At 49.4% G+C, this 22,364-nt stretch overlaps 1 protein-coding gene across 7 annotated transcripts in view; it reads right to left on the bottom strand.

Annotated features, from left to right (window-relative positions):
- SULF2 (sulfatase 2) overlaps positions 1–22,364 on the bottom strand; it is a 126,961-nt gene that overhangs the window by 98,258 nt on the left and 6,339 nt on the right. Inside the window, exon 1 of one of the 7 annotated variants that reach the window (XM_025263330.3) lies at positions 7,595–8,130. The exons of 5 other annotated variants lie outside the window; for them this stretch is intronic. The gene's annotated coding sequence lies outside the window, so the exon portion shown is untranslated. Of the gene's footprint in view, positions 1–720; positions 742–7,594; positions 8,131–22,364 lie in introns of those variants that run through there. One more of the 7 variants, XM_044927562.2, reaches the window with a different exon arrangement.

Raw genomic sequence — 22,364 nt, 5'->3', positions numbered from 1 at the left:
TTAAAGTTGCAAGAAAAGTTATTTGCAACTGGCTCAGGTTTTCCTGGCTGGCAGGAAAGCCTCCGGACACCACTTCTGCAGACAGCATTCCTCCCCTGGACTCAGCCATCCTCTGGATATGTCTGTGTGAGCCCAGGTCCCAAGTCAGGTAGTCGGCCTGCCTCCCAACCCTTTGACCAACACAAGAGAAATCACTCCACAGTAAAAGGAGAGGAAAAAGCCTGGGAAAGCAGACATTTCTGGTCATCTCTTCTCTGCCAGCGCCAAGTGCCGCGGAGGATGCAGAGATGAGCGGATGCACCCCCAGCTCTCAGGTAGCGTGTGATTCGGGGACTGGTCTGGACCAGCCAGGCTGATGCTGTGGGCTAGGCAACTCTGTATTTCAGTCTTAGCTCCATCACTCACCAGCTGGGTCTCCCCATCAACAAGCCAGTGAGGAACCTCAGTTTCCCCATGAATAAAATGGGGATATATGACTGTTGAAGAACTCAACCCAAGGTGGGGGGTGTTCACAAAGGTCCCCTGTCAGTAGGTCCTGTGATAGGGTAAGATGTCCATATTGGTTTTAAGTTGTGAAACAAAATGACAACAGAGAAAACTGAGAGCTCAACAGCTGAAGGGAGAGAAGCGTCAAGTCCCCTGTGATCCTGGTCAGCCCCTTGACTCAGGTCAGATGGGGTCACCAGTAAAGGGCGGGAGAAGGAAGGCGGGGTGGCTAACCTGGTCTCAGGCAGGTCTCAGATCTCGCTCTGCTCTTTGCTCTCTGCAGTCTTTTTTTTTTTTTAACTTCTTGAGGAAATGAGCCTTCAACTCCTGTCCAGATATAGACCTTTTGGTCTCATCTATTTAAAATGAGGGAAAGAGTGAACAAGCAGACGTGTTGGGAGGAAACCAAGCTTGTCGGCCTGAGTCACCGTCCCCACGACCTTGAAGGACTCCTCCTGCCCCTGCTGTCACTGGGAACCCTGCCTCGCCCCAAGCCAGGGCTCAGGGAACTCATCGAGGACGCCAGGGTCCGCAGTGGGGGGTGTGTGGTCTGTGTGACCCTACCCGGGGATGGCACCAGCTGCCTATGGGGAATCCCACTTCCTCCCCAACCTGCTGTTCCCACCTCCATCCTCTCAGAGGCAGCCAGCAGGGTCTTCCTAAAATTCAGATCCAAACATGCAACTCACAAGGCCTGGGTAAGGTGAGACCAGGGAGGTTCTCAGGCTCCAGGTCTGAAGGGGCTCTCACTCTAGGTGGGCAGGTGTAAGATGATCAGCTCACCTTAGTCCCAGCCCTGTCACTCACCTGTTCAGACCCTCCCCTGGCTTCTCAGGGCTCAGGGTACAAAATGCAAACTCCCAACAAGCCTTATGGGGTGGTGGCGGGGGGGGGGTCCAGCCCCTGCCCACCTCTCCCCCATCCTCCCAATTGCTCTCAGATGCATGGCTTTTTTCTGTCACTCAGACAAGACTTTGCCTTCCAACGTGGGGGCCGCAGTTCCAATCACTGGTCTGTGAGCTAAGATCCCACAGGCATCCCGGCCAAAAACCCAAAACATAAAACAGAAGCAATATTTGTAACAAATTCAGTAAAGACCTTAAAAATGGTCCACATCAAAAGAATCCTTTAAAAAAAAAAGGCATCAGCACAGTATTTTGAAAGAGAAAACTTTCTACCCAAGGATAAATAAAACAGCCGCATCCCTTCCCTGTAGAACTAACCACACAAAGTCAAAGAGAGCAGAAATCGGGCTGCCCCATCTAACAGCTTCTGGTTCACATTTAATGCTCTAAGCTGAGCCCTGGGCTGGCGGCTCCCACATCTGCACTGTCTCTGTGCAGGAAATTAGCAGGTGTTGAAAGGCGACAAAGCACATTAGCACCATCGGGAAACTTTCTGCTGGAGGTAATGGGAGGCTTGAGAGAGTTCAAAGGAGACATGCCGAAGATTCTAGTGGTCCTGAAATTACCCTGGATCATGGGAGGGGGTCCTTGATCATGTTATCAGTCCATGTCCCACCCCCTTTCGGGAAACAAAGAAGACTGCTTTGTGCTTTGCACTTGAAATGTGCTCTTGACTGGTATACCAGTTGGCCCTCCAAAATGGACATTCACAAAGCAAGCAGGGAAGCCTGGCATGCTGCAGTCCATGGGATCGCGAAGAGTCAGACACGACTTGATGACTGAACAACAACGAAAGCAAGCAACCCAATCACAAAATGGGCACAAGACCTATATAGACATTTCTCCAAAGAAGACATACAGAGGGCCAAGAGGCACATCAAAGGGTGCTTCGAGTCGCTAATTATCAGAGAAATGCAAATCAACACTACAATGAGGTATCACTTCATGCTTTTCAGAATGGCCATCATCAAAAATCTACAAAAAATAAATGCTGGAGAAGGCATGGAAAAAAAGGAACCCTCCTGCACTGTTGGTGGGGATGTAAATTGTTGCACCACTGTGGAAACAGTATGGAAGTTCCTTAGAACCTTAAAAAAGAGTTATCATATGATCCAGCAATCCTGCTCCTGGACATACACTTGGACAAAACTATAATTAAAAAAGATACATGCATTCTATGTTCATAGCATCACTGTTCACAAAAGCCAAGACATGGGGACCGTCTAAATGTCCATCGACAGATGAATGGATAAAAAAGATGTGGGATATATTATACCATGCAATACTACTCAGTTCCAAAAAAGGAGGAAGTAATGCCGCTTGCAGCAACAAGGATGAACCTAAAGATTGTCATACTAAGAGAAGCAAGCCAGAGAAAGACGATGATCGTTTGGTATCACTTAATGTGGAATGTAAAAAACTGATACAAATGACCTTATTTACAAAACAGAAGCAGACTCACAGACATAGAAAACAAACTTATGGTTACCCAAGGGGAAATGGGAGGGCTTAGGGACACATTAGGGGTGTGGAATTAACAGACACACTGCTATACATGAAATAAACAACAAGGGTTTACTCTATAGCACAGGGAACTATATTCAGTATCTTGTTACAACCTATAGTGGAAAAGAACCTGAAGCTGTACACCTGAAACTAACACAATATTATAAATCAACTACAGTTAAATTTAAAAAATGCACATTTATGTTCCTTCAGATGGACACTGAATGATAAAATAATAGGGAGAGAATTTCTAAGGGAAGCCCTACAAACAGCAACTCTCATTTTAAACATATCAACTCGTTTAATAAGCATATATGCCCATCAATATTATACCCATTTTATGGATGAACAAGCTGAGGCACAGAGAATTATGATGAAAACACTCTCCCATGATCATATGGCCAAACAAGGGGCAGAGATGGGGTTCAAACCCAGTCTGGCTGGAGTAAGCAGCTCAACAAGAACCTCCTGGAAGTAGATTTCTGGGTAACTTTCTAAAGGTCTCCCAACCTCAGTTTCCTCATTTGCCTCTGAAGCAGCAGGAGGCCAGGTGCCCTTGGAGGGTCTTTTTGGCTCTGGGCCTGTGATACGGAGGAACATGGGGCCTGGACCAGATGGGGGGTGGAGCTGGGGGATACGGTTGGCTGGACTCTTCCTGGGACCCTTAGGCTGTTCCTCTCTGCTCCCGGGCAGCTCTAACCTTCCAGCCAGGATGCTGATCCTCTGGATGGGAGTCAAAACTCCACGACCAGAGATCAGAGAATAACAGGAGCTAATTACTTCATCAGCTCAAGTCATCAGTAGGTCGATTTTTGATGAATTCCCCCAGCTCCCACTTCCCCTGGCCTGGGGCCAGCCCCTCTCTAGATGCTGGAGAAATCAATTAAAATGACGCAAGGGATTCTGCCTCCATTTTTCTCCTTCTTAGTAAAGATTCAGAGAAGCTGAAGTGAGAGCATATCTGGTGAATCTGCGCAACCCTAGCTGAGTGACACTTTGTCCATCCCTCGGACCCTTCTGCTTATTCCCACCAGCTGGGTTCCCTTCCTGCTCTTCATCCTGTGTCTTCCTCACAGACCCTGGCAAAGCCAAATCGGCCCAAGAAGACATCACTGGAAAAGCCGAATGCCCTGAGTGTTCAGAAACAGCACTCCTGCTTCTGGATTTATCTGATTTGCAGAGAGGAGCAGGTCTCAGTATCATAGCTTTGGGCCCTCATGCGGGCCTGTCTGGGAAGACCCACATGGCTATTTTCCTCTGAGGATCCCCAAACTCAACAAGAATGGCTGAGAGGAGTTCGGGAGCAGTCGGGCAGCCCAGGGAGAGGCAGCGGGAGAGGAAGAAGCAGGCAGAAGTGGAAGCAGGAGTTGATGGGACAGGAGGTGAGAAGAAAGGAGACTGGGATGTGGAGATCCCCAGAGCCCCTGGCTCAGACATGGGTCCCGCCTACGTGGTCCAGAGAGCCAGACCGCGTATGTCTCCCTTCACTCACTCTACAAATAAGTATTATGGTTACGTGGTAGGGTAACCCTGTCTGGGTTATGACAGCCTCATTTGTTTCCCTGCTTCCACACTCAGCTCCTTCTATCAAGCAGGCAGAAGGATCCTGTTAAAGACAAAATTTGCCTTCCTCCACAGCAGAGCCCTCCAGGGCTCCCATCTCATGCCAAATAAAACTCCCAAGCCCTCCAAAAGGCCTAGAAGACCCTATGCCTTCTGTCCATCCCCTTCTGACCTCATCACCTCCACTCCCCCCACCTTTACCCACTTAACTCTGGTCACATGGCACCTGTGCTGCTCCTTGCCCAAGCCAGGCATGTCCCCACCCCAGGGCCTTTGAATGTGCTGTCCTCGCTGCCCAGAGCCTTCATTCAGATCTCTTCATGGCCTTTTCCTCACCTCCTTCAGGTCTTTGCTCAAATTTCACCTCTGCAGGTTAAAACAGAAAGCTCTTCCCTCCCTAGGAGCACCTACCACCTCTGACAGCTACATATTTTACTTATTTTTTTGTCAGTCTCCCCCACAAGAATGTCAGTTCTTTGATGGTATGGATTCTGGTCAGCTTTGTTCACATCTGTACCATTAGTCACTCAGTCGTGTCTGACTCTATGACCCCATGAACTATAGCCTGCCAGGCTCCTCTGTCCATGGAATTCTCCAGGCAAAAACTCTGGAGTGGATAGTCATTCCCTTCTCCAAGGAATCATCCCAACCCAGGGACTGAACTCAGGCCTCCTGCATTGCAGTCAGATTCTTTACCATCTGAGCCACCAGGGAAACTCAGATGGGGGCACTGATCACTCCCTTTTTCTGCTTATGTGCAGTTTGAACATAGGCTAGAACATGTGACCCAAGTGGAGCCAGTCAGCACATTCCATCTCTTTAGTTCCAATGATTGGCCCAGAGACACACACGTGATCCAAGCCTGGCCAATGAGAGAGAAGTAGGAAACAGCAGGGTGGATACCGAGAGCTGGAAAGGGGTAAACCCAGCCCAGCTACCAACTGGAGCCTGAGAGAGGATGCTGGTGTTGGTGGGCTAAACCAAGTAGCACCTTGGAGTCAGTTACAGGTTCAAACAAGTGCCCTTTGTTGCTTAAGCTGATCTGAATTGGGGCTGTCATTTGCAACAGGAAATGCCCAGATCAACACAGTAAATACCCTAAAAGAATAATGAGGAAAAATGAGGAAGAATTACAATTAAATTTTAATTATTTAATTCTGCTTATTGCAGAACTCGGCCAATACTAAACACTTTTCCTGTGTTAACTCAGGACACCTTTCAACAATGCTGCTGCTAAGTCACTTCAGTCATGTTCGACTCTGTGCGACCCCATAGAAGGCAGCCCACCAGGCTCCCTCGTCCCTGGGATTCTCCAGGCAAGAACACTGGAGTGGGTTGCCATTTCCTTCTCCAATGCGTGAAAGTGAAAAGTGAAAGTGAAGCTACTCAGTCGTGTCCGACTCTTAGCGACCCCATGGACTGCAGCCTACCAGGCTCCTCCATCCATGGGATTTTCAGGCAAGAGTACTGGAGTGGGGTGCCATTGCCTTATCCATCAACAACAATGTTAGGATGCTCCAATTGTGGGTGAGGAAGCTGAGGGCATGGAGAGGTTCGAGAACTTTCCCAAGGTCGTGCTGCTTGGATGCTGAATATTATCCCTTGACTGACCCCCTCCCCGTCTCCTCTCCTCTCTTCGCTGTGCCCCAGGAGGTTCACTTGGCTGGACCACATCAACGAGCTCTGTGCTAAAGGAAATGCTGCCCAGGGAAGGGAGGATGGGAGGAGAGAAAGGCCTGGGTAATTTCCAGGTATCGTCCCTGTCCAGTTGCTATGAACGGAGCATATCCCTCTATTACTCTACTGAAGGCCACGGCTCCTGTGGGTGGCTCTTGCCAGGTTCCAGCGAATGGCCCCCACTGTCCCCTAGCCCCAGAGATTTGTATTATTCATTTTACATCTCTGTGGGAGGCACCATCTATTTCCTGCAGGGCACCTGTGCTGATAAAGCAAGCAGATAGCGTGCCCGAGATTTACACCCAGATATCCTGACCCCAGAGTCCTCTCTTGACTCCTCCGTTTACTTGGAAACTGACATATGATACTAGAAGCTGAGGTTAAGTGTGTTGTAGAAACAGGAAGGGAAAGAGGGAACTGCTGATCTGCGGGCAGGCAGGGATGGCTGCGTGGAGTCCTTACAGAGAAACGTTTGAGAAGCCTAAGAGGAACAAAGTTCTGAAAAATCCACAGGATTTGGGTGGACTCTGAAGAAGGCACAAAGGACAGAGTGCCTCAGGCAGGGGAAATAGCTTCAGCAAGTAGCAGGCAGTGTGGGAGGGGTGAGATGTGCGGTCCCAAGCCTTGCAAGCCTAGAAACTGTCTAGACAGAGGCTGACACACGCATATCTGGTAGACCCTGTACTCCCCCGGTATCTACCTTTTCTGGGGAGAGGAAGCTTGGCCGTCCTTCTCTCCTCTCCAGGGCTGTCAAAGAAAGGACAGGAGCTCCTGCAATCTACAGTCCACAGACTCTCTGTCTCCCTGAGCCAAGTCCAAGGGTCAGGGGGCTCTCTGTAACTGTCCTTGGAATTTCAGCAGGAGGCAGAGAACCAAACCCACAGGACAGGAAATAGAAGGGTCCTTAGAGGATGGAGGGAAAGATCAGGTTTCAAGACAAGAACTCAGGATCTGGAAAGGAAAATTAGGGCATAAAGAGAACAGCCCAAGAACCCAGTTGCCTGCACAACTATTCAGGTGCCAAGAGACTCTCGAACGCCTGCTCTGTACCAGGCATAGTTCTTGGCACTGCATATAAAACAGTGGGAAAAAAAAGTATCTGCCCTCATGGAGCTGACATTCTAAGGAGTCAACATATCAGAAGCTGGAGTCGAAAGAGTCCAGCGAATGGTGAAAAGTGTCGGAAAACATGATTGGAAATAATGATCAACCACAGGTAAACTCTTAGAATGGGATCATGGATTATAGAGCAAGCTCAAAGAAAGTTTAAAAATGATATATTTGAAGTCTTGAGAAGCTGAGCATCAAAGTGTTTTGCATACCACCATATAATTCACACTCAAATCTGAGTAGAGCCCTTATCAGACCTGAGCCCATCCGAGCCTTCTGAAGCCCCTGCCTCAGTGACCAGCCCAACAGAGTAATCCAGGTGCTTCGGTATGACTATGAAGAGGTACCTCTTATTTCCAGCTGGCTACCTTGGTCCACGTCGGTCCACCGTGAGGATGAGGGAAGTGATGCCGTCTCGCCTCATGCAGAGTGGGATGAAGGCACCACGCAGAAGAAAACACAGCTTCGAAACAGAACGTTCTTGGGTTTTGCCAACATTTGAGACCGTGGATCTGGCCAAGCCCAAAGGAGGAAGATCCACCTCCGGGGTCTTTGTTTCAGGCACCCAGGGATTCTGCTATGTCCTGCAACGGCTTTGAGGTCTCTTCTTTCTTTTAGGGTCACTTTCTCACACTTCGACTCTCTAAGGACATGAATCAAATTCTCTTGTTCTCTTAGGTCACTCGGAATTTCTTTCTTGGTCACTTGCAACCGAATGAGCCCAACCGGTAGAGCAGGCTGGGGGCAGAGAGTTGACTCAGGCGGCTTCCCAACACCATCTGCCTCCATGTACAGACGCCTGATGACATAGCCGCCAGCCCCTGGCCTGGGCCCCGCTCTGCCTTATCACAGGCAGACCCTCCTTCTCCTTATTTGCTGACGAGAGGAAGGTGGTGCAGAAAAGGGGAAGAAATGTGAGCGTGGGAGTCCTGAATTCTGGTTCTGATCCGCCCCAGTTTCCTCGCCTGCCAAGAAAAACAGACTGTTCCCCGGGCACAGCCTGGGACTCAGGACCGGTGGAGCCTGAAGCAGACAGGGAGGTCCTCCTCCCCTCCCTCCCTGCAGAGGCCTCCCTCTCTGACTCCTGGCCTCATCCAAGGTCTGTTCTCTTCAGAGCACCCTTCACCGTGTCTGATTCCTCGATGCACTCTTCTGCTCAAGTTTGTATCTTGCAGGGAGTTGTTTTCCCCACCAGAAGCTCTGCACGGGTAGGGGCTGTCTCTTTCTCACTCCATAGCTTCAGCCCCTGGCTCAGCCCCGTGGGCGCTAGTTCTTCAGGTTAACAAATATTTACTGAGAACCTACTCTGCACCATAAATTAGGCTGAGAGCCGAACAACTGCTGCTTTCAAATTGTGGTGCTGGAGAAGACTCTTGAGAGTCCCTTGGACTGCAAGGAGATCCAACCAGTCCATCCTAAAAGAGATCAGTCCTGGGTCTGGACTGATGGGTTCACTGGAAGGACTGATGCTGAAGATCCAATACTTTGGCCATCTGATGCAAAGAGCCGACTCATTGGAAAAGACCCTGATGCTGGGAAAGATTGAAGATGGGAGAAGGGGCAACAGAGGATGAGATGGTTGGATGGCATCACCAAATCAATGACCATGAACTTGGGCAAACTCCAGTAGTTGGTGATGGACAGGGAGGCCTAGAGTGCTGCTGTCCATGGGGTCTCAAAGAGTCGGACACGACTGAGTGACTAAACAACTATACATCAGGCCCTGTTCTGTGTGCTGAGGAGCCAGAAATGAATACTCTGACGTGGATCAGACACCAAAATAAAAGACAAGCACACGAGGTGATGAGTCCTAAGGGGAGGGAGTGGGAAGTGCTGGTGTGGGGAGCTTGCATCGTTAAATAGGAGGGTGGCAAGGCCTGAGAGAGGACACTTGGGCAGAGTCCTCCAAGAGGTGAAGGAAAGTGCCTTGTGGATATTCGGGAGAACAGTGTTCCAGGCGCAGAGACAAATGCAAGGGTCCTGAGGTAGGAATGTGGCTGGGGTGTTTGAGGAACATCATGGGGGCAAGTGTGGTTGGGGTGGAGCTGAGTGAGGGGGGACCTGGAACAGTCTAGCCCAGGAATGCTGTGCTTGGATGTAGGTTTTACCAGCATCCTTCTGGCTGTGTGTGGACAGCAGATAATAGGAGCGAGGGTGGTCACACCAAGGCCAGTGAGACGACGGCCACGGACCATGTCTGGACCGGGGTAGGAGCAGCGAAAGGGTGAGAAGGGAGATTCTAAATATTGCTGGATGAGTGAGTGAATGGCTGACTGAACAGAGGGAAGACCGGCACATGCCGAGTGATCCAGTGACTACTTCTGTGCAACAATTTACCTCCAAGCATCACAGTGGAAATCTTTTTTTTTTTTTTTTTTTTTTTTTTAATGCTCAGGGACTTGGGTTCAGGAATTCTAGCGGGACACAGCAGAAAGGGCTGGTCTCTGCTTTATTGTGCCTGAGGCCACAGCTGGAAAGACTCAAAAGCTGGGGACCTGAATCCTGAGCTTGGTGGCTGTGGGCTGGAGCCTTGGGCCAGGGGTGGGAGGGGGCTTCTCTGTGTGGCCTGGGCTTCCTCACAGCATGGCAGCCTCAGGCTGGTGACTGATTTCTTCTGCAGCTTAGGGCGCCAAAAGTGAGCGTCCCACCAGCCTGGGTGGGACTTCTCTTTAAAATTTATTTGGCTGTACTGGGTGTTAATTGCAGCATGTGGGATCTAGTACCCCAACCAGGGATCAAACCGAGGTCCCCTGCCTTGGGAGCTTGAAGTCTTAACCACTGGTCCATCAGGTAAGTCCTGACCTCATCTCTTCTGACCGAACCTCACTTTTCTGCTGTCCCCAGCATTACTCCCACCATTCTACTGGTCACCAGTGATACGTGAGCCTGGCCACATTCATGGAGGGGCATGGGGCATGGCCCACCTCCAGACAGAGCAATGAGAAGACCACACTGGAGCTCAACACGGGGTGGTGACCTTGTGGGCCCGAGGAAACACAGGAGGCCCGGGCACGGCAGCGGGTGGCAGCCTCCCCCCTGCACACGTCACCCTTCTAGGAAGTGAAACGGCGTCTGAGTCAGATTCCATCTGTCTGCACCTGCCAAGCTTTGGAGTTCGTGCCCACGCCCATATCAAAGATCCCCGAGCCTCAGGAAGTCCTGGGGTGACCGGAAGGTTCCCCCAACCCCTCTCCTCTTTTGTGAACGACCCAAAGGGGTTAGATCAATGGGGCCTGTGCTCAGCTGATTCTGAAAGGAGCAGAAGAGGCAGAAAGCGAGCTGCCCCAGGCGTGAACGCATAACTGCCTCTCCTCCTGTGCCACTTCAGAGAACAGAGGTGCCCCAGTTAGATCTGCATTGAAAACATTGACTTATTCCTGCTTTTTAAAAAGTCCCTTCTTTGTAAGTAGAAAGGAAGCCACCTCCTCAACACAGGAACCCAAACAGAAGTGGGTGATCTGATTTTGGGGAACTGGCCCTCACTTCCCCAGGTCCTTTCCTCCTGCTGATGTGAGCCGTGACCCTCTGCTCAGGGTCACCATCCACTGGGAGGCTGCCCAGGCCACGAAGCTGTCAGCCCTGGTCACATGGGTGGGCTTCTGGCTTGTCCTGGTGGGAGACTTCAGCTAGGGGCTGCTGGGCTGGGTTTGGGAGGGATGTTAAGACAGCCTGGCTGGGCAGGAGAGCTGCAAACAGCTCCTCACCTTTCGGAACTCGGCCCAAGGGCATGTTGCTTCTCCCAGAATTGACCGCTAGGGTTTGATAGGCAGCTGCCAGGAATGTTCTGGGAAGATGGGCAGGGGCTTCTGGCGTGGAGCTAATGGTCCACTCAGCTCCCGAAAGGGCGACCTGATTGACCTTGACCCCAGCACCCCACGTCAGGGTCTCGGAAGCTCTGCTCGTCACCTGCACTCACGTTTGTGCTGGATAGTTTTCTGTTCGCCCCCTTTCTTATTTCAGTAAACGCAGTTACAGAGGCAGTGTTCTCCCTCCGCGGGGAATGAGCGCCACCTGCGCTAAACCGGGGTCTTTCGACTCGGGCACCGCTGGCTTCGGAGCTGCGTCGTCCTCTGCAGCGGCTGCGCATTGCAGGGCGTTGAGCAGCGCCCCTGGCCGCCACCTGTTAGACACAAGAGGCACCCACCCCCAATGGTGACATAAAAAATGTCTCCAGATATTGCCTAATGTCCCTTGGTGGGGGGCAAAATCGCCCCCCAGGTGAGAACCCCAGCCATAAACAGACAGCAGCACAGAGAAACAAATACAGTGACATTACGGTTAAATTCCTGCTTGCCAAGGACACTGGACATTTTCTTGCAAGCGAAGCAGGCCTCCTTGATGACTCAGAGTTTAATGGCCGGGGCAGGGACACCTAAGACGAGGACCCCTGGGTCCCGCCCACCAGGAACCAAGACTCAATCCACTCAGTGGGACCAGGTGGGCTGGAGGCGGGTGGGCTGGCTCACAGGAAGTCTGATGATGTAATGGTCCCCTGTGGAGACACACCCGCGTGCCGTGACCTTTGTCTAAAGTGAGGACACAAACCCAAATGCCTGCAGGGCCCAGGCAAGAGACGGGAGTGAGTGACAAGGGTTTAGGGTCACAGGGAGGGGTGGAGGTGCCGTTCGCAGAATCAAAACAGTCACTACATTTTAAACACTGAGCAGGTCAAACAGAGCTCCCCTGGAGCTTGCCTGGGGGCCCATTTGCAGCCCTTCAAAGCTGTGTGGTCTTTTCTGTGCACCTACTCTGTGCCAGTGCTGTGTGGGATGCTGGGAAACAGCAGGCCAGGCCTCTGTCTTGAAGGAGCTGACATTCTGGTGGGGGAGACAGATTTAACCAATGAAGATGAATCCCTGATGATCTTAAGAGCCTTGTAAGGAGCTGTCAGGATGATAAGATAGGGGAAATCAGGGGAAGCCTCTGGGAGGTAGTGTCTGGGCTGACACCAGAGGTGGGGTAGAGAGTCAGTCGTGGGCGCAATGCTTTCTAAGCAAGGGAAAAGGCACGTGCAAAGGCCCTGTGGTAGGAACGAGCAGGGTCCGTGTGAAGATCAGAGCAAAGACCAGAATGGCGGGAGCAGGGAGCAGGAGTGGCAGCCTGGTATAGGTGAGGCTGCACGCCACCTGCCCTCAGCCCACGCTTTCCTGGTAGGCCACACCTGCCACCCTTCCTGGGTGTTTAGGGGAAACAGGAATCAGATACAGTTCTTCCCACCTCTGTTCTTTGTTCTTTTGTCTTGGCTGTAGACAAAAGCTTCCCTGGCAGCAAGCTACAGAGTTATTTCTGCAAAAGGCCTTTGGCCAAAAGCAATAAAAAGTCGGACCTCAACAGAGTCATTATTCACGCCTAATTGTGGGCTGGTTCTCGGTGTAGACAGCCATGGCCAGGGCTGGCGATTCCAGTCCCACCCCCTCCCATGTGTTAACCCCACCTGTTCTCAGCACTGTTTACCCTCACAGACCCTGTATTTAGGTTTTCAGAGATTGTAGTTTTTTGTATACACATTAAAGGGGTGAAAGGCTATTTTGACTGCCCGGTATTTATAATCCAGTTATTTCTCCCCTTTCACCCAATCTGCAGCCATGTGTACCCTGCTCACTCATCACGCCCTGCTATTAGCAGATGTGTGTCTCATTAGCTCACCTTGGAAACAGCCTGAAGCTTACAATCATTTGAGAAGCTTGTACTCACAGGCGGGGGAGGGCGTCTAAAGCAACTTTTACCAAATAACCCGCTAAATTTAGAGATGGAAGTCAGGGAGAATGTCGAATGACAGATCTGTTCCCAACCCTGGCGTGCTGTGCTGTCTAATTAGCAGCAGCTGGAAATAGCCTGCCACAGGGGAGGAGCGCCTGGGTCAGAGGTGTTCTTGGAGCTGGGATCAGTCTCTGGGGGACTCATCGGGTGTCACAAGGTGTACTGGGTATCTAGGTGCACAGTGGCTGGAAGAAAGGGAGTGGGGTCCGGGCTCCCGGCGTCCACGGTGGGGAGGCAAGAGCCCACCTACTGGGCTGGCTGGTCCGTCACCACCGGGCATGCTCTCCTTTTGAAGGGCCAGCTTCAATCAGCCCCATCTTTGGAGTGAAGATGCTGAGCGTGGCCGGGATTCTGGGAGCTAGCTTTGGCCCACATAATGAAGGTGGGGCTCCCAACCCCCTAGCAGTGCCTGAAATATGGTGCCCCTGCCTGGAACAGCATCATGCAGACTTGGGCATACACTTATACCAGACTTGAAAAATATTCATCCATCCATCCTCCATCCGTTCATTCTACAATGCTGACTGCTCATCCTGGGGCAGAGCCCCTTATTCAGGGGCTGTGCAGAGGTTTCTAACTCCTCCTTTCTGGCCAGCATCTGGTCCCCTTCTCTTGACAACAGCACCCCAATTTCCTTTGGAGGATTCTCTCTCTCCTGCTAAGATGCCCCACCCTCTCCTGCCATGTCACCAAAGGGTGATCACATGACCAAAGCTGGCCAGTCAGACTCTCTTACTGGGCCCCTGACCCTCAAATGGAACGTTAAGAACAGAAAAAGCAGGGGGGCATTTATCTCCTTGGAACCCCTCCTCCACGAGGCTGCCAGCCACTCCTGCCCCTAGACCCCTAGAACTTCTGAAGAAGAAGCCTTAAGAAGGCCTGGCAGCTTTTATATATGTGCTCTTAGATGTCGGGCTATCCTGAGACGCTACACTGTGAGGAGGTACAAGCAGCCATGGGGAAAAACCACGTGGAGGAGGATGGAGCCCTTCAGCTGACCGCCCCATGGGAGCACCGTTTCTGGACCAACAGTCGCTGGCAGCCATTCGGGTGGAGCCATTTTGGACCTTCCAGCTGGCATCACTCAAATCGAGAACCAGCTGGCAACCCATAGTCTTGTTAGAAATAATCATTGCTTTAAGCCACTGAGCTGGGAGTGATGTGTTACACAGCAGACGCAAAGCTAAAGGACCCGGAATGACACCGATGAGAGCCTGTTCCTGCGACTGGAAGGTTTCCTACAGTGAGTTGAGACGTTCGGTCTCCTGGGGCCGGTGGCTTTACTCAGAAGAACACTTAGGGAGAACATCATTCATTCATTCTTTCAATCAGTTTCAAACAGCTGGTACACTGCTATAAAGACGGACAAGTCAAGCTCCTTTTTCCGGTGGGGGCATCACATCCTCTGCCTCAGTTTCCTCAACTTTGAAATGGAGATAACAGGCCCTGGTTAAAAGGATTGTCATGATGATTAAAGGGCTTCCCTGGTGGCTCAGACAGTAAAGAATCCGCCTGCAATGCAGGAGACCCAGGTTCAATCCCTGGGTCAGGAAGATCCCCTGGAGAAGGGAATGATAACCCACTCCACTTGCCTGGAGAATCCCGTGGACAGAGGAGTCTGGCAGGCTACAGTCCGTGGGGTTGCAAAAGAGTCAGACATGATTGAGCAACGAACACTTTCCTGATGATTAAACGCTTGGCAATAAGTACCCCATAGATACTAGATTTTATTATCATTAAAATAAATGAAGTTGCAACGTACTGCCCCTAGAAGGGTGGCCATTTGGTGTGAACAAAGTATAGCAACAAAAGAGGAACGTGAACGCCCACGTGGGCCAGGGAGGTCATGGAACCGAGCGACGCGGGCCCGGTGTAAGGAAAACCTGAACCCACATCTCTCTCTCTCCAGCTCTCACTTCAGCACTTTTGACAGAGGGATCAGCACGCAGAGGAGGCCAGTGTGTCTGGGGGTCATGCACTCAGATGGGTGTGGAGTGAGACGGAAGTGGAGGCCAGGCGGTGCAGGGCCAGGTAGACTTTACTGTGGGGGCAGCGGGCCGCTGGAGGGAGGGTTGTTTTGAGGAGCTGCCAGCCCCCCGCAAGCCCTATTGTGACTTTGCAGAAATGCACTCCATCAAGGTACTTACTCTCCTGCTTCAGGAGCCCTCCAACTTCAGCTGTATTTTGGTGCAGGGCGGGGGGGTGGGGGGGGCGAACATGATACAGCTCATCAGCTCAGAAGTCATAGAATCAAGCCCTGAGCCCACTTATGCCTTCAGCCTGCTGCCGCCTTGCTAAGCTGGACGGTCCTCAGCAGTAGGAGGGAGACCAATGGCCTTTCTCATAAGCAGAGTGGCTCAAAGGACCACACAGGACGCTAGGTGTAAAAGCACTTCAAAGCTAAAAAGAACTGATGCAGCGATGATGGAAAGCAGTGTAGAGGTTCCTCAGAAAATTAAAAATAGAACTGCCACATGATCTAGCAATTCCACTTCTGGGTATTTATCCTAAGGAAATGAAATCCCTCAAAAACCTATCTGTACACCCCATGTTCAATGAAGCATTACTTACAACAGGCAAGATATGGAAACAATCAAAGAGCCCATCGATGGATGAGTGGACAAAGAAAATGTGGTATACACCTACAGTGGATTATTCGGCCATAAAAATAAAGAACTTCTGTCATTTGTGACAACACAGATGGACCTTAAGGGCATTATACTAAGTGAAATAAGTCAGAGAAAGACAAATACTGCATGATCTCACTTATAAGTGAAATCGAAAAAACCAAACCCATAACTGAACTCACAGATAGAGAGCATATTGGTGGCTGCAAAAGTGAGGGTGAAGGATAAGCGAAACGGGTGAAGGGGGTCAAAGGCACAGACTTCCAGATATAAAGTAAGTCAGTCTCACGCGTGTGAGTTATAGCGTGGTGACTATAATTAACAAGCTGCATTGTATGTTTGAAAGTTGCTAACAGAGTAGATCTGAAAAGCTCTTATAGAAAACAAAACAAAACAAAACTAAGTATGTGTGGAATGGATGTTAAAACTTACTGGGGTAATCATTTTGCAATGTGTACATATATCAAATCGTTATGTGTATACATCTAAAATGAATACAGTGTTACATGTCAATTATATCTCAACTCAAAAAAGCTAAAAAGTATCTACAAATAAAAGCAATAGTAAAATCTGCCTTTTGAGGCAATGTCCCATGTGCCCACACACTGTTCTGGTGTTTCACAGTAACTCTAGGAGGATGCTACTGGGATTACCTACGTTTTACAGAAGAGGGATCTGAGGCTCACAGAGGCTAAGTGACTTGCCCAGCTCCACCCAGCTTCTGTGTGGCCCAGCTGGGATTCAAACTAGGAAGTCTGGTTCTGGAGTCCATGCCCTTACCCACTATGACACATGGGTTCTCAGTGAGTTCTTCTGTGCAATCACCTGTACCAGCTTCATCTCCTGCCCAGGTGGAAACCACCGATACCTAGGTTAGCCCAAGAACTCATCACCCCATTCACTGCAGAGGCCAACGCATGCCAACCACGTGGATTTATTTCACTGGCTGGACTGACCGGGACATTTCAGGAATATGTCAATAGGAGGGTGAGGGGCAGAAAGGAGCTTGGGAAGAACTCTGAGGCAGAAACTGCACATGCCTCCCCTTCTGGTCGTTCTTTGGTCTACAGGACCCAATTTTTTCAGGGGATGGAACTTGCTGCCCTCTGGCAACAACCAGCATTAGTCTAAGCCAGTAGACTCAGAGGTGTGAAATTGTCCCAAGAGGCGTTTCTCAGGAATTCGTGAGTTTTTGGTTGTCATGTGACTGGGGGATGCTTCTGTTGTCTAGCGGGGGTGCAGGAAACGTGGATAATTCACAGTGCTACACACAGTGAAGAATCACCCCAACTGCAGCACAACTTTCTAACATCCCGCCAAACATCCACGGAGGTGAAACAGCTTTTTATACTGCCTGACCTTAGACATTAACTCCATTTCGCATATAAACACCAAAGATGCTTTTGTGTGGTTCTATCCTAAACTAAGTCTTCTGGGAATATGACCACTAGGGAACTTGAGGGAAGACGGTAGCTTGTTTCACTCGGAAATTTCGGTAGACCGTTCTCTATTTTGGAAAAGCATATTGCATATGGCCATAGCTCTGGTGGTCTTCGAGCTGTCAAAGCCAAACATCTGTACGTATCTCACCGCATTCCGAGCTGTCAGATCTCCATGATTTTGCCCTAGTGTGAATATCTGCTTCATTACACCCTCTGACGTAGTTGTGCTAAGTGTTCATAGGCTCAATATATAGCTTAATTATAAATCAATTTCCTTTTTAGTTTTCCTTTAAATTACTGTCCGGATACTTTATTATTAAAATATATGTGCAGATAGATTATATAACCTATGAATTTACTTCAGGGAAACTGGGCAAAATACATTTGCTATAAGAAGAGGGTGTTTGGCCCACTAATTTGGCGAACCACTGAGCTAAGTCAAACATAAAAAAACTATTTCCCTTGGTCAGTGTTTGGCTTAGAGGTGAGTATAAAACCCAACCCTGGGCCAGTGAAGCATAAAGCTAAGTCTGCTGGTGTTGGGGTGTCCTTGGAAGAATTTTGCTAAGTAAAAGAGATAGCGAGGAGTCCTGCTTTCTAGTCCCATTTTGTATGGGAATATTTCAATGCAAAGAAATGGAGGAGAACAATAGAATGGGAAAAACTAGAGATCTCGTCAAGAAAATTAGAGGTACCAAGGGAACATATCATACAAAGATGGGCACAATAAAGAAAAGAAATGGTATGGACCTAACAGAAGCAGAAGACATTAAGAGGTGGCAAGACTACACAGATGAACTGTACAACAAAGATCTTCACGACCCAGATAATCATGATGGTGTGATCACTGGATTAGAGCCAGACATCCTGGAATGCGAAGTCAAATGAGCTTTAGGAAGCATCACTATGAACAAAGCTAGTGGAGGTGATGGAATTCCAGTTGAGCTATTTCAAATCATAAAAGATGACACTGTGAAAGTGCTGCACTCTATATGCCAGCAAATTTGGAAAACTCAGCAGTGGCCACAGGAATGGAAAAGGTCAGTTTTCATTCCAATCCCAAAGAAAGGCAATGCAAAGAATGTTCAAACTATTGCACAATTGCACTCATCTCACACACTAGCAAAATATGCTCAAAATTCTCCAAGCCAGGCTTCAACAGTACATGAACCGTGAACTTCCAGATGTTCAAGCTGGTTTTAGAAAAGGCAGAGGAACCAGAGATCAAACTGCCAACATCCACTGGATCATTGAAAAAGCAAGAGAGTTCCAGAAAAACATCTACTTCTGCTTTATTGACTATGCCAAAGCCTTTGACTGTGTGGATCACAATAAACTGTGGAAAATTCTGAAAGAGATGGGAATACCAGACCACCAGACCTGCCTCCTGAGAAATCTGTATGCAGGTCAAGAAGCAACAGTTCGAACTGGACATGGAACAACAGACTGGTTGCAAATTGGGAAGGAAGTCTGTCAAGGCTGTATATTGTCACCCTGGTTATTAACTTATATGCAGAGTACATCATGAGAAACACTGGGCTGGATGAAGCACAAGCTGGAATCAAGATTGCTGGGAGAAATATCAATAACCTCAGATATGCAGATGACACCACCATTTTGGCAGAAAGCAAAGAAGAGCTAAAGAGCCTCTTGATGAAAGTGAAAGAGGAGAGTGAAAAAGTTGCCTTAAAACTAAACATTCACAAAACTAAGATCATGGCATCTGGTCCCATCACTTCATGGCAAATAGATAGGGGAAACAATGGAAACAGTGAGAAACTTTATTTTTTGGGGGGCTCCCAAATCACTGCACATGGTGACTGCAGGCATGAAATTAAAAGACGCTTGCTCCTTGGAAAAAAAGTTATGACCAACTTAGACAGCATATTAAAGAGCAGAGACATTACTTTGCCAACAAAGGTCCGTCTAGTCAAAGCTATGGTTTTTCCAGTAGTCATGTATGGATGTGAGAGTTGGACCATAAAGAAAGCTGAGTGCCAAAGAATTGATGCTTTTGAACTGTGGTGTTGGAGAAGATTCTTGAGAGTCCCTTGAACAGCAAGGAGATTCAACTATCTCCATCCTAAAGGAGATCAGTCCTGGGTGTTCATTCGAAGGACTGATGCTGAAGGTGAAACTCCAAAACTTTGGCCACCTGATGTGAAGAAGTGACTCACTGGAAAAGACCCTGATGCTGGGAAAGATTGAAGGCAGGAGAAGGGGATGGCAGAGGATGGGATGGTTGGATGGCATCACCAACTCAGTGGACATGAGTGTGAGCAAGTTCCGGGAGTTGATGATGGACAGGGAAGCCTGGTGTGCTGCTGTCCATGGGGTTGTAAAGAGTCAGACATGACCAAGCAACTGAACCGAACTGATGGGGATGTAATGTCCGGAGTTGTGGCAGCCATCTAAGATCATGAAGCAACAAAGACCAAAGACAGGCTGAGGACAGACAAACAGGCTAGGAATAGCCTGGGTTCTTGATGACACTATTTTACCAACAAATTGGCCTCTGGGCTCCCCTGCTTTGGACTCCTGTTATGTGAGATTTAAGTGTTTTCTATTGTATAAGCCACCCTCAGCCAGGAATTCTGTTACTTGTAGTGAATACATCTTGATTCACACTCAGATGATTAGGACTCCAAACCACTAAGACTCTAGTAGGTTTTTCTGTTCTCTGAAATATTGAGGTAAGTGGCCTGTAATCAGAAGTCTGTGGACACTGCCTGTCTCTGGAACATGCCAGAAATGCTGCTTTTGGAAGATCTAATTTTTACCAGAGCATGAACATCTCCTGGACTTTTGTTTTTTAAGAAAACACTCCCCTTCTCTGGCTGCCAAGGTGGGTCAAGTCACCCACTGGGGCCCTGGTCTTGATTCAATAAGAAAGGCTATTGGCAGCATTCTTCCCCTAACACATCTGGCTTCCACCTGGCCAAACACATCTTGGGTACCGCTCATGGTCCCTGGGGATGGCCCTCCCCATCAACTCACACACACAAGCCCTGCTTCATAACAACTCTAGAGTTTGGGATAGAACTCATCCAAGTTTGAAGTGAGGCCCAGGTGTGCAAAGCCGTGGATCCAGGCCTTTTGCAAGGTGAAGCTACACATCAGAAGCCAGGGCCACTGGGCAACGTGTGTTTTGGAATCATAATAAGAGACCGTGGAAAATTCAAAACAGTGGCGGCTGCTGGTTAGAGAGAATTCCATGAAGTCTGGGTCTGGGCTGGAGGAGACGCTCTGGAGACCAGGCTAACAGCTGTTCTACCAAGGAGGTATTGTGCTGCCTGTTTAAGGGCCAGGATCCTTATGAACTTAAGCAATTTCCCAAGGGCATCTGTTGCAGAGTGATGACTGTTTAGCTCTGTCTGCTAATCACGGAGCAATGAGGAGATGGATGGGGGGGGGGACAGTGGTTTCAGCCTGAGCCTTTGGGAGTTTCTCAGGACCGTCATAAAGAGGTGAGAGTGTGGGATGTGCTAAAAATATTCATCAAATAGATGCATGACAGGCATTGCAGTGGGGAGGGAAGAGGGCGGAAACCCCACAAGAGAACAAAACACATTCTCCCTAACTGATCATGTCCAGTCCCAAGGCTTAAAATAACATGGATGCACTGATGACTCTCTAATTTCAGTTGCCAGCCCCACACAGCTCCAGACTTGTGTATCCAGCACCCAGTGAGCTTCTGGCCACCCAGGACGAGTGTCATCTCACACCCCACATCTCCAGACTAAATTCTGGATCAGCCTCCCTCCTCCAAACCTTCTCTGCTCGTCTTCTCTACACCAATCACCCTACACCAAGCTGCTTGACTCCTTGGCCCTAGAGATGTTGGGGCTGCCTCATTCCTCATTGTGCGGGTTGGGGGTGTCTTGCACGTTGAAGATGGTTAACAGCATCCCTGGCCTCCACCCACTGGTTTCCAGCAGCATCCCCTCCCTAGTGTGACATTAAAACATCTGCATGTTTTTGTGCTAAGTCGTTTAGTCGTGTCTGACTCCTTGTGACCCGATGGACTACAGCCCCAGTCAGGCTCCTCTGTCCATGAGGATTCTTCAGGCAAGAATACTGGAGTGGGTTGCCATGCCCTCCTCCAGGGGATCTTCCTGATCTGGGGATCGAACTCGTGTCTCTTAAGTCTCTTGCATTGACAGGCGGGGTTCTCTACCATTAATGCCACCTGGGAAGCCCCCCCAAAACATCTCCAGACATTGCTAAATGTCCCCTGGAGGGGGCAGAGCTGTCCTTGGTTGGAAACTACAGTGCTTCCCTCACTTTGAGCATCCAATCCATCAGAAAGTTCCACTGGTTCCACCTTCAAGATACATCTCCAATTCACCCCTTTCACTCCATCTCCTCTGCTACCACCAAAATCCTGGCCAATATCAGCTTGCAAACTCATATCCCAGCTTCCTCTTACAAAGCATCCTTCTCATGGTAGCCACTGAGATCTTTCTAAAATACAGATCTTGTCATTCCTGGACTTAAAACTCTCCAATGGTTTTCCATTTCATTTGAAATAAAAAATGAATTTCTCGCCCTGGCCCTCATTTCTCACCACTGGCCTCATTTCCCCACTACCCCTCTTCTTACTCACTGCCCTTCAGACCACTGAACTTCACCTCATGTTTTAAACTGGTGTCTCAAATAGGCCACCCCTCTCCATCTCCAGGCCTTTGCGCTGGCTGTTCCTTCTACCCAGAATGTTCTTCCTTAGGTTGTGGGCTCATCTCAAAAAATTTAGGTCACAGCTTAAAAGTCACATCCTCAGAGAGGCCTCCCTGACCACCTGTCAAAAGCTGTGCCCCACCCCCATCATTTCTGTCATGTTACTATCTTGTTCCTGGAGGAGGGCATGGCAACCCACTCCACTGTTCTTGCCTGGAGAATCCCATGGACAGAGGAGCCTGGCAGGCTACAGTTCATGGGGTTGCAAAGAGCCGGACAAGAAACTAACACTTTTCACTTTCAACTTGTTTCTACCATAGAGGCTGTCACTTTCTGAAAAAGTCTCAGACTTGTTTGTTTGTATATTATCTTCTCACCCTCTGGAATGTAAATGCCATGTTGGTTCTCTCTTGCCCATCCTAATGCCTAACACAGAGCCTGGCACACTGTAGCTGCTCAGTAGACACATGTGCACTGACAAATAAGAGGAATCCCTCTTAATCTATGCTGCTAGGTTGCTTCAGTCGTGTCCGACTCTGTGCGACCCCATAGACGGCAGCCCACCAGGCTCCCCCGCCCCTGGGATTCTCCAGGCAAGAACACTGGAGTGG

This window comes from Bubalus bubalis, chromosome 14 (assembly GCF_019923935.1).
Source record: "Bubalus bubalis isolate 160015118507 breed Murrah chromosome 14, NDDB_SH_1, whole genome shotgun sequence".
Lineage (NCBI taxonomy): Eukaryota > Metazoa > Chordata > Mammalia > Artiodactyla > Bovidae > Bubalus > Bubalus bubalis.
Note: the sequence above shows the minus strand (reverse complement) of the source record. Positions and strands in the feature narration are given on the sequence as shown.